The sequence below is a fragment of the Ranitomeya variabilis genome, chromosome 8, assembly GCF_051348905.1.
Source record: "Ranitomeya variabilis isolate aRanVar5 chromosome 8, aRanVar5.hap1, whole genome shotgun sequence".
Taxonomy (NCBI): domain Eukaryota; kingdom Metazoa; phylum Chordata; class Amphibia; order Anura; family Dendrobatidae; genus Ranitomeya; species Ranitomeya variabilis.
Genome location: NC_135239.1, coordinates 44,562,451 through 44,574,863, shown reverse-complemented (window position 1 = coordinate 44,574,863; position 12,413 = coordinate 44,562,451).

Genomic DNA, 12,413 nt, shown 5'->3' with positions numbered 1-12,413 from the left:
GAGCATATCCTGTGGCGCACCATGCACATGGGCCGAGCAGTCTACCTCCAATTCACGTGGCGCGTTTTACGACAGGGAGCCCATCTTGTGGCGCGCTGTCCATGTTCGCGGACCCTAGCAGGCGCAGCAGCCGAAGATTATGATGAACCCTTCCCTGCTCATGCTTGCCTGCCGCACCAGCAATCAAGCCCTGTGGTGGCGCTTCCAGACCCAACGCACCTGTGTCACTGCCAGGTAAGCCGCTCTTCCAGCCACTGAGTAAGGCCTGGGACCTTTTTCCAGCTGCACCTTCATCTTGAGGGGTCTCATCAAGGACAGGAAACTGAACTGATGCGGAAGAGAGGTGCCGCCCTTTTATTTCAGTGGGTTTCCTGTCCTGGATAGGCGGATCCTCTCTCTCAGGTGGTACGGTCATGGGTGAAAGGGAAAATATCTAATTTATGTGATTGGAGATGGGGAAAACCTATTCACACAAATGGGATGTGGATTTAGGCACAAAATCCACACCATGACCAGGCATTGTGATGTTACGGAGCCCCCAATACACATTGGATATCTGTTGGTTGGGACCATTGTTGAGGCAGCAGCCATCGCCCACAGCTCCCACATACATAGGAGCACTCACTCTGCCGATCACTGTGTTCTCTATGAGAGCCGCTGCCGACATCTCTAGCAGTGACTTGTCTCAAGAGAACAAAAAGTCTGGCAGTCTGAAATCTGACATGCCTCATCCTGAACTCCCCCACATCACCTAGCTGGGGGACAGGTAGGAGACCCCATACTTATTACACTGTCAGCAGAGTCTGACGATATCGGTGGGTTCGCCCGCCGTCAGTTTAAGGTGTATGGGGGTCTTTGCAGACTCTGTGCCATGTAAGATGTCACTTATGCCAGTGGCAGGGCCGTTCCTCTGATCCGGCTGGCATAGCACATCTGTGGCTTATAAAGCCATTACTGTGTCATCTGCTGACTGCTTCCAGAAAACCAGAAGGACTAGACCGGTGAGATGTCCTGACGGAGACGGAATATGGATTTTATGCTGGTACTGATGATGTGATAGGCGTATATGATAATAAAGCAGATAAAGCGTACGCTGACCACAGCGCGGGCAAGAACGGCATAATATATAGTGATCATTGTGGAGGCTACGGGCAGGAATCGGTCTATTCTCCAATCTGTGCCGGCTACTGACCTCACAGATCGGTGGCCAAGCCTAAAATCTGACCTAAAACAGAAGACATGAATAGCTCAAAGGATGAATGAGAGGAAACTCCTCCGGCCCCACACAAATCAGCGTAAAGTCAGCCCAGCCTGACCGACCAACCATCTAATATGGACAGCGGCTCCTGGACTCCTGTTGTGAATTCTGTTTGTGGGCTCCCCCGGTGGTGTTTTATGGTATTGCCACTTATTTGCCTTCTTCTATCCTTGATCACCTGTTGACACCCATTAGGGGAGTTTCCTATTTAAGGCTGCTTGGCTGCTGGTCCGATGCCGGCCAACAATGTATCAGTAGCATTCTGTTGCATTCTCCTGCCTCAAGTTCCAGTTCAGCTAAGTTGAATTTTGTTCCTAGTTAATGTTATTTTTTGTCCAGCTATCTGCAATGTGACTCTCTGCAGCTGGAAGCTCTCGTGGACTGAAATTGCCACTCCAGTGGCATGAGTTGTCACTGGAGTTTTAAAGTAATTTCAGGATGGTGTTTTTGAGTAGTGTTTTGAAGTTGACCGTGAAGTAACTCTTTCCTGTACTTCTGCTATCTAGTAAGCGGACCTCACTGTGCTAAATCTGCTGTTCATCCTACGTATGTCTTTTCCTCTTGACTCACCGTCAATATTTGTGGGGGCCTGCTATCTCCTTTTGGGGTTCATCTCTGGAGGTAAGGCAGGCCTGTATATTCCTCTGATAGGGGTAGTTAGATCTCCGGCTGGCGCGTGGTGTCTAGGGCATCGTAGGAAACACTCCCCGGCTACTTCCAGTGTTGTGTCAGGTTCAGGTCACGGTCACTTTAGTTTCCATCACCCGAGAGCTAGTCCGTTTGTTATTTTTGATTTCCCTGCCATTGGGAAAATCATAGCAGTTTGGCCGGCCACATGTGTTAAAACTATGCACTAAAGCAGGAAAGGATATGAAAAGGCACCAGAGCATATGCAATGCGATAGTGTATTGTCTAGAGGCGAACGACAGAATTACAGGCGCAAAAATGGGTTGTGCTTCTATTGTGGAGATCCAGCTCATGTTATATCAGCATGCTCTAAACGCATAAAGAAGGTTGATAAAAAGGTTGATAAATCTTTTTCTATGGGTACCTTGCAGTCTAAATTTCTTTTGTCCGTGACATTGATTTGTACTTTATCATCTGTTACTGTGGATGCTTATGTGGATTCTGGCGCCGCTCTGAGTCTCATGGATTGGTCCTTTGCCAAGCGTTGTGGGTTTGATTTAGAGCCTCTGGAGGTTTCTATTCCCTTAAAGGGTATTGATTCTACACCTTTGGCTAGCAATAAACCACAATATTGGACACAAGTGACTATGCATCTTTCCCCAGACCATCAGGAGATTATTCGTTTCCTTGTGTTATATAATCTACATGACGTATTAGTACTTGGATTACCATGGTTACAAATTCATAATCCAGTCTTGGACTGGAGATCAATGTCTGTGCTGAGTTGGGGATGTCGGGGGATTCATGGGGATGCACCTTTGGTTCCCATTTCTTCATCTACTCCCTCTGAGATCCCAGCATTTCTGTCAGATTTTTATGATGTCTTTCAGGAGCCTAAAACTGATTCTCTCCCCCCTCACAGAGAGTGTGACTGCGCTATTGAGTTGATTCCCGGTAGTAAATTTCCTAAGGGTCGCTTGTTTAATTTGTCTGTACCTGAACATACTGCTATGCGGGAGTATATCAGAGAATCTTTGGAAAAGGGTCATATTCGCCCCTCTTTGTCTCCATTGGGGGCAGGGTTTTTCTTTGTGGGTAAAAAGGATGGTTCATTGAGACCTTGTATCGACTATCGACTTCTGAATAAGATTACTGTTAAATACCAGTACCCGTTACCTTTACTGACTGATCTTTTTGCTCGCATAAAGGGGGCGAAGTGGTTCACTAAGATCGATCTACGTGGTGCGTATAATTTGGTGCGGATTAAGCAGGGGGATGAGTGGAAGACCGCATTTAATACGCCTGAAGGCCATTTTGAGTATTTGGTAATGCCTTTCGGTCTCGCGAATGCCCCTTCCGTTTTTCAGTCCTTTATGCACGATATTTTCCGTGAATATCTGGATAAATTTATGATTGTGTATTTGGATGATATTTTGATTTTTTCGGAGGACTGGGAATCTCATGTTCAACAGGTCAGGAGAGTTTTTCAGGTTTTACGAGCTAATTCTCTATTTGTGAAGGGCTCAAAGTGTATTTTTGGGGTTCAGAGAATTTCCTTTCTGGGATATATTTTTTCCCCTTCATCTATGGAGATGGACCCTGTTAAGGTTCAGGCTATTTGTGATTGGATACAACCTACTTCTCTAAAGAGTCTTCAGAAATTCTTGGGATTTGCTAATTTCTATCGCCGATTCATAGCGGGTTTTTCTGCCATTGCTAAACCTTTGACTGATTTGACCAAGAAGGGTGCTGATGTTGCTAATTGGTCCTCTGCGGCTGTGGAGGCCTTTCGGGAGCTTAAGCGCCGCTTTTCTTCTGCTCCTGTGTTGCGCCAGCCTGATGTTTCGCTCCCGTTCCAGGTTGAAGTAGATGCTTCCGAGATCGGAGCAGGTGCAGTTTTGTCGCAGAAAGGTCCTGACTGCTCAGTGATGAGACCATGTGCGTTTTTCTCTCGAAAGTTTTCGCCCGCTGAGCGAAATTATGATGTTGGAAATCGGGAGCTCTTGGCCATGAAGTGGGCATTTGAGGAGTGGCGTCATTGGCTTGAGGGTGCTAGACACCAGGTGGTGGTCTTGACTGACCACAAAAATCTAATTTATCTTGAGTCAGCCAGGCGTCTGAATCCTAGACAGGCGCGCTGGTCGTTGTTTTTCTCTCGATTTAACTTTGTGGTCTCATATCTGCCTGGGTCTAAGAATGTGAGGGCGGATGCCCTCTCTAGGAGTTTTGAGCCTGACTCGCCTGGTGATTCCGAACCTACTGGCATCCTGAAGGATGGGGTGATATTGTCAGCTGTCTCCCCAGACCTGCGGCGCTCTTTGCAGGAGTTTCAGGTGGATAGGCCTGATCGCTGTCCACCTGGTAGACTGTTTGTCCCTGATGACTGGACCAGTAGAGTTATTTCGGAGGTTCACTCTTCCGCGTTGGCAGGTCATCCTGGAATTTTTGGCACCAGGGATCTGGTGTCTAGGTCCTTCTGGTGGCCTTCCTTGTCTCGAGATGTACGTATTTTTGTGCAGTCTTGTGATGTTTGTGCTCGGGCTAAGCCCTGCTGTTCCCGGGCCAGCGGGTTGTTGTTGCCCTTGCCTATTCCTAAAAGGCCTTGGACGCACATCTCTATGGACTTTATTTCTGACCTTCCTGTTTCTCGTAGGATGTCCGTCATCTGGGTGGTGTGTGACCGTTTTTCCAAGATGGTTCACTTGGTACCTTTGCCCAAATTGCCCTCCTCCTCTGAGCTGGTCCCTCTATTTTTTCAGAATGTTGTGCGTTTGCATGGTATTCCTGAGAATATAGTTTCTGACAGGGGTACTCAGTTTGTGTCTAGATTTTGGCGGGCGTTCTGTGCCAGGATGGGCATCGACTTGTCGTTTTCGTCTGCATTCCATCCTCAGACTAATGGCCAGACTGAGCGTACTAATCAGACCTTGGAGACTTACTTGAGGTGTTTTGTGTCCGCTGATCAGGACGATTGGCTTGATTTTTTGCCATTGGCAGAGTTTGCCCTTAACAATCGGGCCAGTTCTGCCACTTTGGTTTCTCCATTTTTTTGTAATTCAGGGTTTCACCCTCGCTTTTCGTCCGGTCAATTGGAATCTTCGGATTGTCCTGGAGTAGATGCTGTGGTTGATAGAATGCATCAGATTTGGGGACAGGTTGTGGACAATCTGAAGTTGTCCCAGGAGAAGACTCAACAGTTCACTAATCGTCATCGGCGTGTCGGTCCTCGTCTTTGTGTTGGGGACCTGGTTTGGTTGTCTTCTCGATTTGTTCCTATGAAGGTCTCGTCTCCTAAGTTTAAGCCTCGGTTTATCGGCCCTTATAGGATTCTGGAGGTTCTCAATCCTGTGTCCTTTCGTTTGGACCTCCCAGCATCTTTTACTATTCATAATGTTTTTCATCGGTCATTATTGCGGAGGTATGAGGTGCCGGTTGTTCCGTCTGCTGATCCTCCTGCTCCTGTGCTGGTTGAGGGTGAGTTGGAGTATGTGGTAGAAAAGATCTTGGACTCCCGTGTTTCCAGACGGAAACTTCAGTATCTGGTTAAGTGGAAAGGCTATGGTCAGGAGGATAATTCTTGGGTGACAGCATCTGATGTTCATGCTCCTGATTTGGTTCGTGCATTCCATAGTGCTCATCCAGATCGCCCTGGTGGTTCTGGTGAGGGTTCGGTGCCCCCTCCTTAAGGGGGGGGTACTGTTGTGAATTCTGTTTGTGGGCTCCCCCGGTGGTGTTTTATGGTATTGCCACTTATTTGCCTTCTTCTATCCTTGATCACCTGTTGACACCCATTAGGGGAGTTTCCTATTTAAGGCTGCTTGGCTGCTGGTCCGATGCCGGCCAACAATGTATCAGTAGCATTCTGTTGCATTCTCCTGCCTCAAGTTCCAGTTCAGCTAAGTTGAATTTTGTTCCTAGTTAATGTTATTTTTTGTCCAGCTATCTGCAATGTGACTCTCTGCAGCTGGAAGCTCTCGTGGACTGAAATTGCCACTCCAGTGGCATGAGTTGTCACTGGAGTTTTAAAGTAATTTCAGGATGGTGTTTTTGAGTAGTGTTTTGAAGTTGACCGTGAAGTAACTCTTTCCTGTACTTCTGCTATCTAGTAAGCGGACCTCACTGTGCTAAATCTGCTGTTCATCCTACGTATGTCTTTTCCTCTTGACTCACCGTCAATATTTGTGGGGGCCTGCTATCTCCTTTTGGGGTTCATCTCTGGAGGTAAGGCAGGCCTGTATATTCCTCTGATAGGGGTAGTTAGATCTCCGGCTGGCGCGTGGTGTCTAGGGCATCGTAGGAAACACTCCCCGGCTACTTCCAGTGTTGTGTCAGGTTCAGGTCACGGTCACTTTAGTTTCCATCACCCGAGAGCTAGTCCGTTTGTTATTTTTGATTTCCCTGCCATTGGGAAAATCATAACAGACTCCCCTCCCCGGGAAGGTAATGTTAGCGCAGGGAAGATTTGGGTATTTTTAATTTTCAACCATTTTTCTCTGCAGATAAGCCACCACCATGGAAGTCTGGAAGCAGCCTACTCTCCTCTCCCCCTGCAGAACACATACATGTTTGGCCAAACTGAGCGTGTATCTAAACGAGGAAAGATCAGAAGAAAAAGTATTTGGTCGACAAGCATTAAGGCAATGATTATCTGATGTGTACAGCCAGGGCGAGTCCTCCATAAGTAGAACATACAAACGTCTTGTAGACGTGGTCTTTGGTGGGATTAGAATCACAGTGCTAGCCACTGAGCCATTTACAACATATGTGCTATCTGCCGTCGCCACTAGAGGGAGCATGTAAGCTGCCTGCGTACAGTATTGAGTTTTGTGTAAACAGACTCGAGTGGGCGCCCTCTAGTGGAGACTTGGCGCTCCAGCCCTTGTAAGGTATATTACAGCAGCCAGCAGACTTTACAAGATATGTAACTGGACCATTGACCAGGCGCTCCTGTACTATATGGCTCCTGATCCTGTGTGCCCTTTCATGACACATTGAGATTACAGATGCCATGCTGTTATTTGGGGGAAGTCACGCCACCACTGCCCAGGGGCCGCGTCTCTTAGGCTAGGTTCACATTAGCATTTCTGGGAGCAGTGTATCATCTGCATGCCAAAACGCATGCAAAAGCATGCTTACTCCTGCGCATCATCTTGAGCAGGCAAACAAAAATGCTGCATGTCTATGCGCTTTGGCATGCGTTTGCTTTTTTTACGCGCATGGTGGAAGCGGTGACATTTTCTGGACATGCGCAGTCTGAAGTATGCGTTGTGTATCGAACGCATGTCCTTGCGTACCAATGCATTTCCATAGACAGTAATGCAGTTTTTTGACGCACTCCTCCACATGCCTGTGCATATTTAACGGATTTTTGAAGCCTCCAAAAATGCAACATGTTGTGTTCGCCCAGCCGCACACCGTGAAACGATGCATGTGTACGCAAAAGCATGCAAATGCATGTCCATGTGTACACCATGTTAAATATAGGTACGCATGACGCATGCGGATCAAATGCTGCGCACAAAGACGCAAATGTGAAACCAGCCTTAGTTGGGAGCAGGGGCGATGCCGGTGTCAGTGCGTCTATAATGGTGGGCCGGCATGAGAGCGGCATGCTGATCACAGCTGTGAATTAGGCGGCTGGGCAGAAGTGTCCCGATAATGGCTTCAGGTCTGCAGAGAGCGAACGTCTCCGGGGCTGGAGCGATGATTAATCCACCGATGCTCCAGTGATCCACAGCAGGGACACGATGAATGCCGGAGGCGCCTGGCACTGACCGGGACGATCTGCCATCATTAATAAAAAAAATCCTTACCGCCGCCCTTTCTCCATTCTTTAGAAGGGGATGATGAAAGCAAATCAAGCACCAGGCCCCAGCGGAGACCCTCACGGCCTGCCGAATAGGGAGATGACGGGTGTTCATGTCATGATCTACGCCACTCGTACGCCGAGAACCTGACCCAACATGTCAGCGAGCGACGGGACGTCAGACCCAAATGTAGGCGCCATGTGCGCCTGGAAAGTGAGGGACCCTCCACCACGTACAGTCCTGGCGGGAAAATGGAGACAAAGATTGGTGATCAGGCCATCAATACGGGTTTGATTTCTGAGCCCCCTAAGGAAATGGGGAAAGCTTACGCCGGCCCCTAAAAGAATAATATTAGCTTGCTGGAAGGGGTTTGCCGTAGTGAGAACCACTGCTTGCTAGCGAGGACCCCTCTATCGTGTCCATACGGGGGTGGAAATGAAGTAAACTCTTCCTGATATGAATTATGAGCCCCCATAGGCCTCTAGACAGGTGCGAGGCTGCAGCCACCATAACGTGCTGCCGGGAATCTAGTCCCAGAAACGGATTTGATGGCATCAAGTAATCGGGAATTTTTTTAGGGGGGAAAGCTTTTTAGATTTCACTCTGGGCACTGAATTAGGCGGCAGCGGCCCTCGTATTAGACACGCACAGCGCCACCATACCGTGCCCGTCCCCAAAATGTCAGCTCAGGATATAGCCACATTTTCCTACAGACGAGGCATCAATGTCGCTGCAGTGAGACGGTAAAGCTCCTCAGTTCTCATCACAGGAGCATTTCTTCCACTCACAATACCTCCCACTGTGGAGAGCCGCTCGCCCCATCCTAGTGCCCCCCTGACTGCAGCCGCCATAGTGAAGAGCCCACACACAGAATAGGAGTCAGCTCCCCTCCCCCACACACCGATCATCACCTCTCCCCTGCCGCCCCCCTTGTGTCTAAACCTAAAGAGCCTGAAGCGCACCCAGGAAGACAAAGCACAAGTCATCCATGGCTGCCCCTTCCCCCCACACATCCTCCATCCCCCTCCGCTCCCCTCAGGCGCTGATACTGGGATTCCTGTCACAGTCACTTATAAGATGCGGCTACTTTGGATAATTTGTGGAGCTGTCAGTTTAGCATAAGGACCCAAAACAAGAGGCAGAAATCCCCCCAGGGGACGCGCTGCTCCCACGCATAATCCTAATTTGCTAATCTGTAGGTAAATTAATTACTTACCTGCAATTCACAGGAGGTTAACCCTTAATAGTAAGGAGGGAGGGGGATCGGTGTCAGACGACCGCCACTGATTTCATTCAGGATTTTCACACGCAGGGATTTGCATAATGAGAAGTTTTTGGTGTCGGGATCCTTATGGGGTCTTCTCGCCAACTTGAGTGTCACCCAAGACAAAAAAAATATATATGCAAGAATAAATGAAATGTTGAGTGATGCGCATGTACCCGGCGTCTCCCCATAGGCCTAAGACCAGGTACGGACTGGGGCTGAAATTCAGTCCTGGCATATGACATCACACAGGCCCATGTTGTCCCCGTCCCCAAGCACCAGATGGGATATATTACTATTAGCCTGGATGGAGGAAAGGAAGATTTTCTACACGACCAATATTTCTAATGATACCCGTGGCTGCTGGGGTAAGTGACAGAGTCAGCAACGTTGTGCTCCATCACAACTCATTAACAGTATGGGTCAGGGCCGGACTGGGACCAAAATTCAGCCCTGGCATTTGAAGTTACACAGGCCCACTTGTCACATGGTGACTGTATAATATCTTTGTACACTTGTAGGCAGGGCCGGTTTTAGGCAAAGTGGGGCCCTAGGCAAAGTTTAAAATGGGTCCCCAAATGCTAACATATTGCACATCACACAGAAGCCTTTCTGTTGTATTTACGTGCGCTGAGTTCAGGCCGCTAAACGAGTTTGATCGACAATACTGAAGTTGTTCAACGCTTGTTTCCCGGCCTCTTTCCACCAGCTGAGGAATAATGATGGGACAGAACGATCACTAATAGATCACTAACAGATCACCATACAGTATCATGTTTTCAGCAGCACATCTACAGTTTACACTGGCAATGTGCTGCTGACAACAAGGCTTTTTGTTCCAGCAAAAACAATCCGAATATGCAGCATTTTACTTGTTTAGTTAAATACACCCCATAGTCCTCCATATATTATAATGTGCTCCATAGTCCTCCATATAGTATAATACACTCCCTATAGTCCTCCATATATTAAAATACACTGCTCAGTCCTCCACATAGTATAATACACTCCTCATAGTCCTCCATATAGCATAATACAATCCTCATAGTCCTCCATATAGCATAATACAATCCTCATAGTGCTCCATATAGTATAATGCACCGCCACAGTCATCCATGTAGTACAATTCACTTCCCATAGTATAATGCACCCCATAGTTCTTCATATAGTATAACGTATTCCCCATAGTCCTCGATACAGTATAATGCAGCCACCCCAGAGTATAATGCAGCCACCCCAGAGTATAATGCAGCCACCCCAGAGTATAATGCAGCCACCCCAGAGTATAATGCAGCCACCCCAGAGTATAATGCAGCCACCCCACAGAGTATAATGCAGCCACCCCAGAGTATGTAACCCCCATAGAATATAATACAGCCCACCTCCCCATAATATATAATGTAGCCCCCCATAGAATATAATGCAGCCCCCCATAGTATATAACGCAGCCTCCCCCATAGAATATAATATACTCCCCATAGTATATAGCAAAGTCCGCATATTATATAGCACAAACCGCATAGTATACAGCACAGCCTGCATACTATAGCACAGCTCGCGTAGTAGATAACACAGCCCACACAGCAGTATTCAGCACAGACCACACAGTAGTATACAGCACAGCCCACGTAGAAGTATACAGCACAGTCCACACAGTAGTATACAGCACAGCCCACAGAGTAATATATACAGCACAGCCCACAGAGTAATATATACAGCACAGCCCACAAAGTAATATATACAGCACAGCCCACAAAGTAATATATACAGCACAGCCCACAGAGAACTATATACAGCACAGCCCACAGAGAACTATATACAGCACAGCCCACAGAGAACTATATACAGCACAGCCCACAGAGAACTATATAAAGCACAGCCCAGAGTACTATATAAAGCACAGCCCAGAGTACTATATACAGCACAGCCCAGAGAGTACTATATACAGCACAGCCCAGAGAGTACTATATACAGCACAGCCCACAGAGTACTATATACAGCACAGCCCACAGAGTACTATATACAGCACAGCCCACAGAGTACTATACACAGCACAGCCCACAGAGTACTATATACAGCACAGCCCACAGAGTACTATATACAGCACAGCCCACAGAGTACTATATACAGCACAGCCCACAGAGAACTATATACAGCACACAGTAGTATACAGCACAGAGCACAGCCCACAGAGAACTATATACAGCCCACAGTGGTATACAGCACAGAGCACAGCCCACAGAGAACTATATACAGCCCACAGTAGTATACAGCACAGAGCACAGCCCACAGAGAACTATATACAGCACAGAGCACAGCCCACAGAGAACTATATACAGCCCACAGTAGCATACAGCACAGAGCACAGCCCACAGATAACTATATACAGCCCACAGTAGTATACAGCACAGAGCACAGCCCACAGAGTACTATATACAGCCCACAGTAGTATACAGCACAGAGCACAGCCCAGAGAACTATATATAGCACACAGTAGTATACAGCACAGAGCACAGCCCACAGAGAACTATATACAGCCCACAGTAGTATACAGCACAGAGCACAGCCCACAGAGAGCTATATACAGCCCACAGCAGTATACAGCACAGAGCACAGCCCACAGAGAACTATATACAGACCACAGTAGTATACAGCACAGAGCACAGCCCACAGAGAACTATATACAGCCCACAGTAGTATACAGCACAGAGCACAGCCCACAGAGAACTATATACAGCCCACAGCAGTATACAGCACAGAGCACAGCCCACAGAGAACTATATACAGCCCACAGCAGTATACAGCACAGAGCACAGCCCACAGAGAACTATATACAGCCCACAGAAGTATACAGCACAGAGCACAGCCCACAGAGTACTATATATAGCACACAGCCCACGGTAGTATACAGCACAGAGCACAGCCCACAGAGTACTATATACAGCCCACAGAGTACTATATATAGCACAGAGCACACAGTAGTATACAGCACAGAGCACAGCCCACAGAGAGCTATATACAGCCCACAGTAGTATACAGCACAGAGCACAGCCCACAGAGTACTATATTTAGCACACAGCCCACGGTAGTATACAGCACAGAGCACAGCCCACAGAGTACTATATACAGCCCACAGAGTACTATATATAGCACAGAGCACACAGTAGTATACAGCACAGAGCACAGCCCACAGAGAGCTATATACAGCCCACAGTAGTATACAGCACAGAGCACAGCCCACAGAGTACTATATTTAGCACACAGCCCACGGTAGTATACAGCACAGAGCACAGCCCACAGAGTACTATATATAGCACAGAGCACACAGTAGTATACAGCACAGAGCACAGCCCACAGAGAGCTATATACAGCCCACAGCAGTATACAGCACAGCCCAGAGAGCTATATACAGCCCACAGCAGTATACAGCACAGAGCACAGCCCACAGAGTACTATA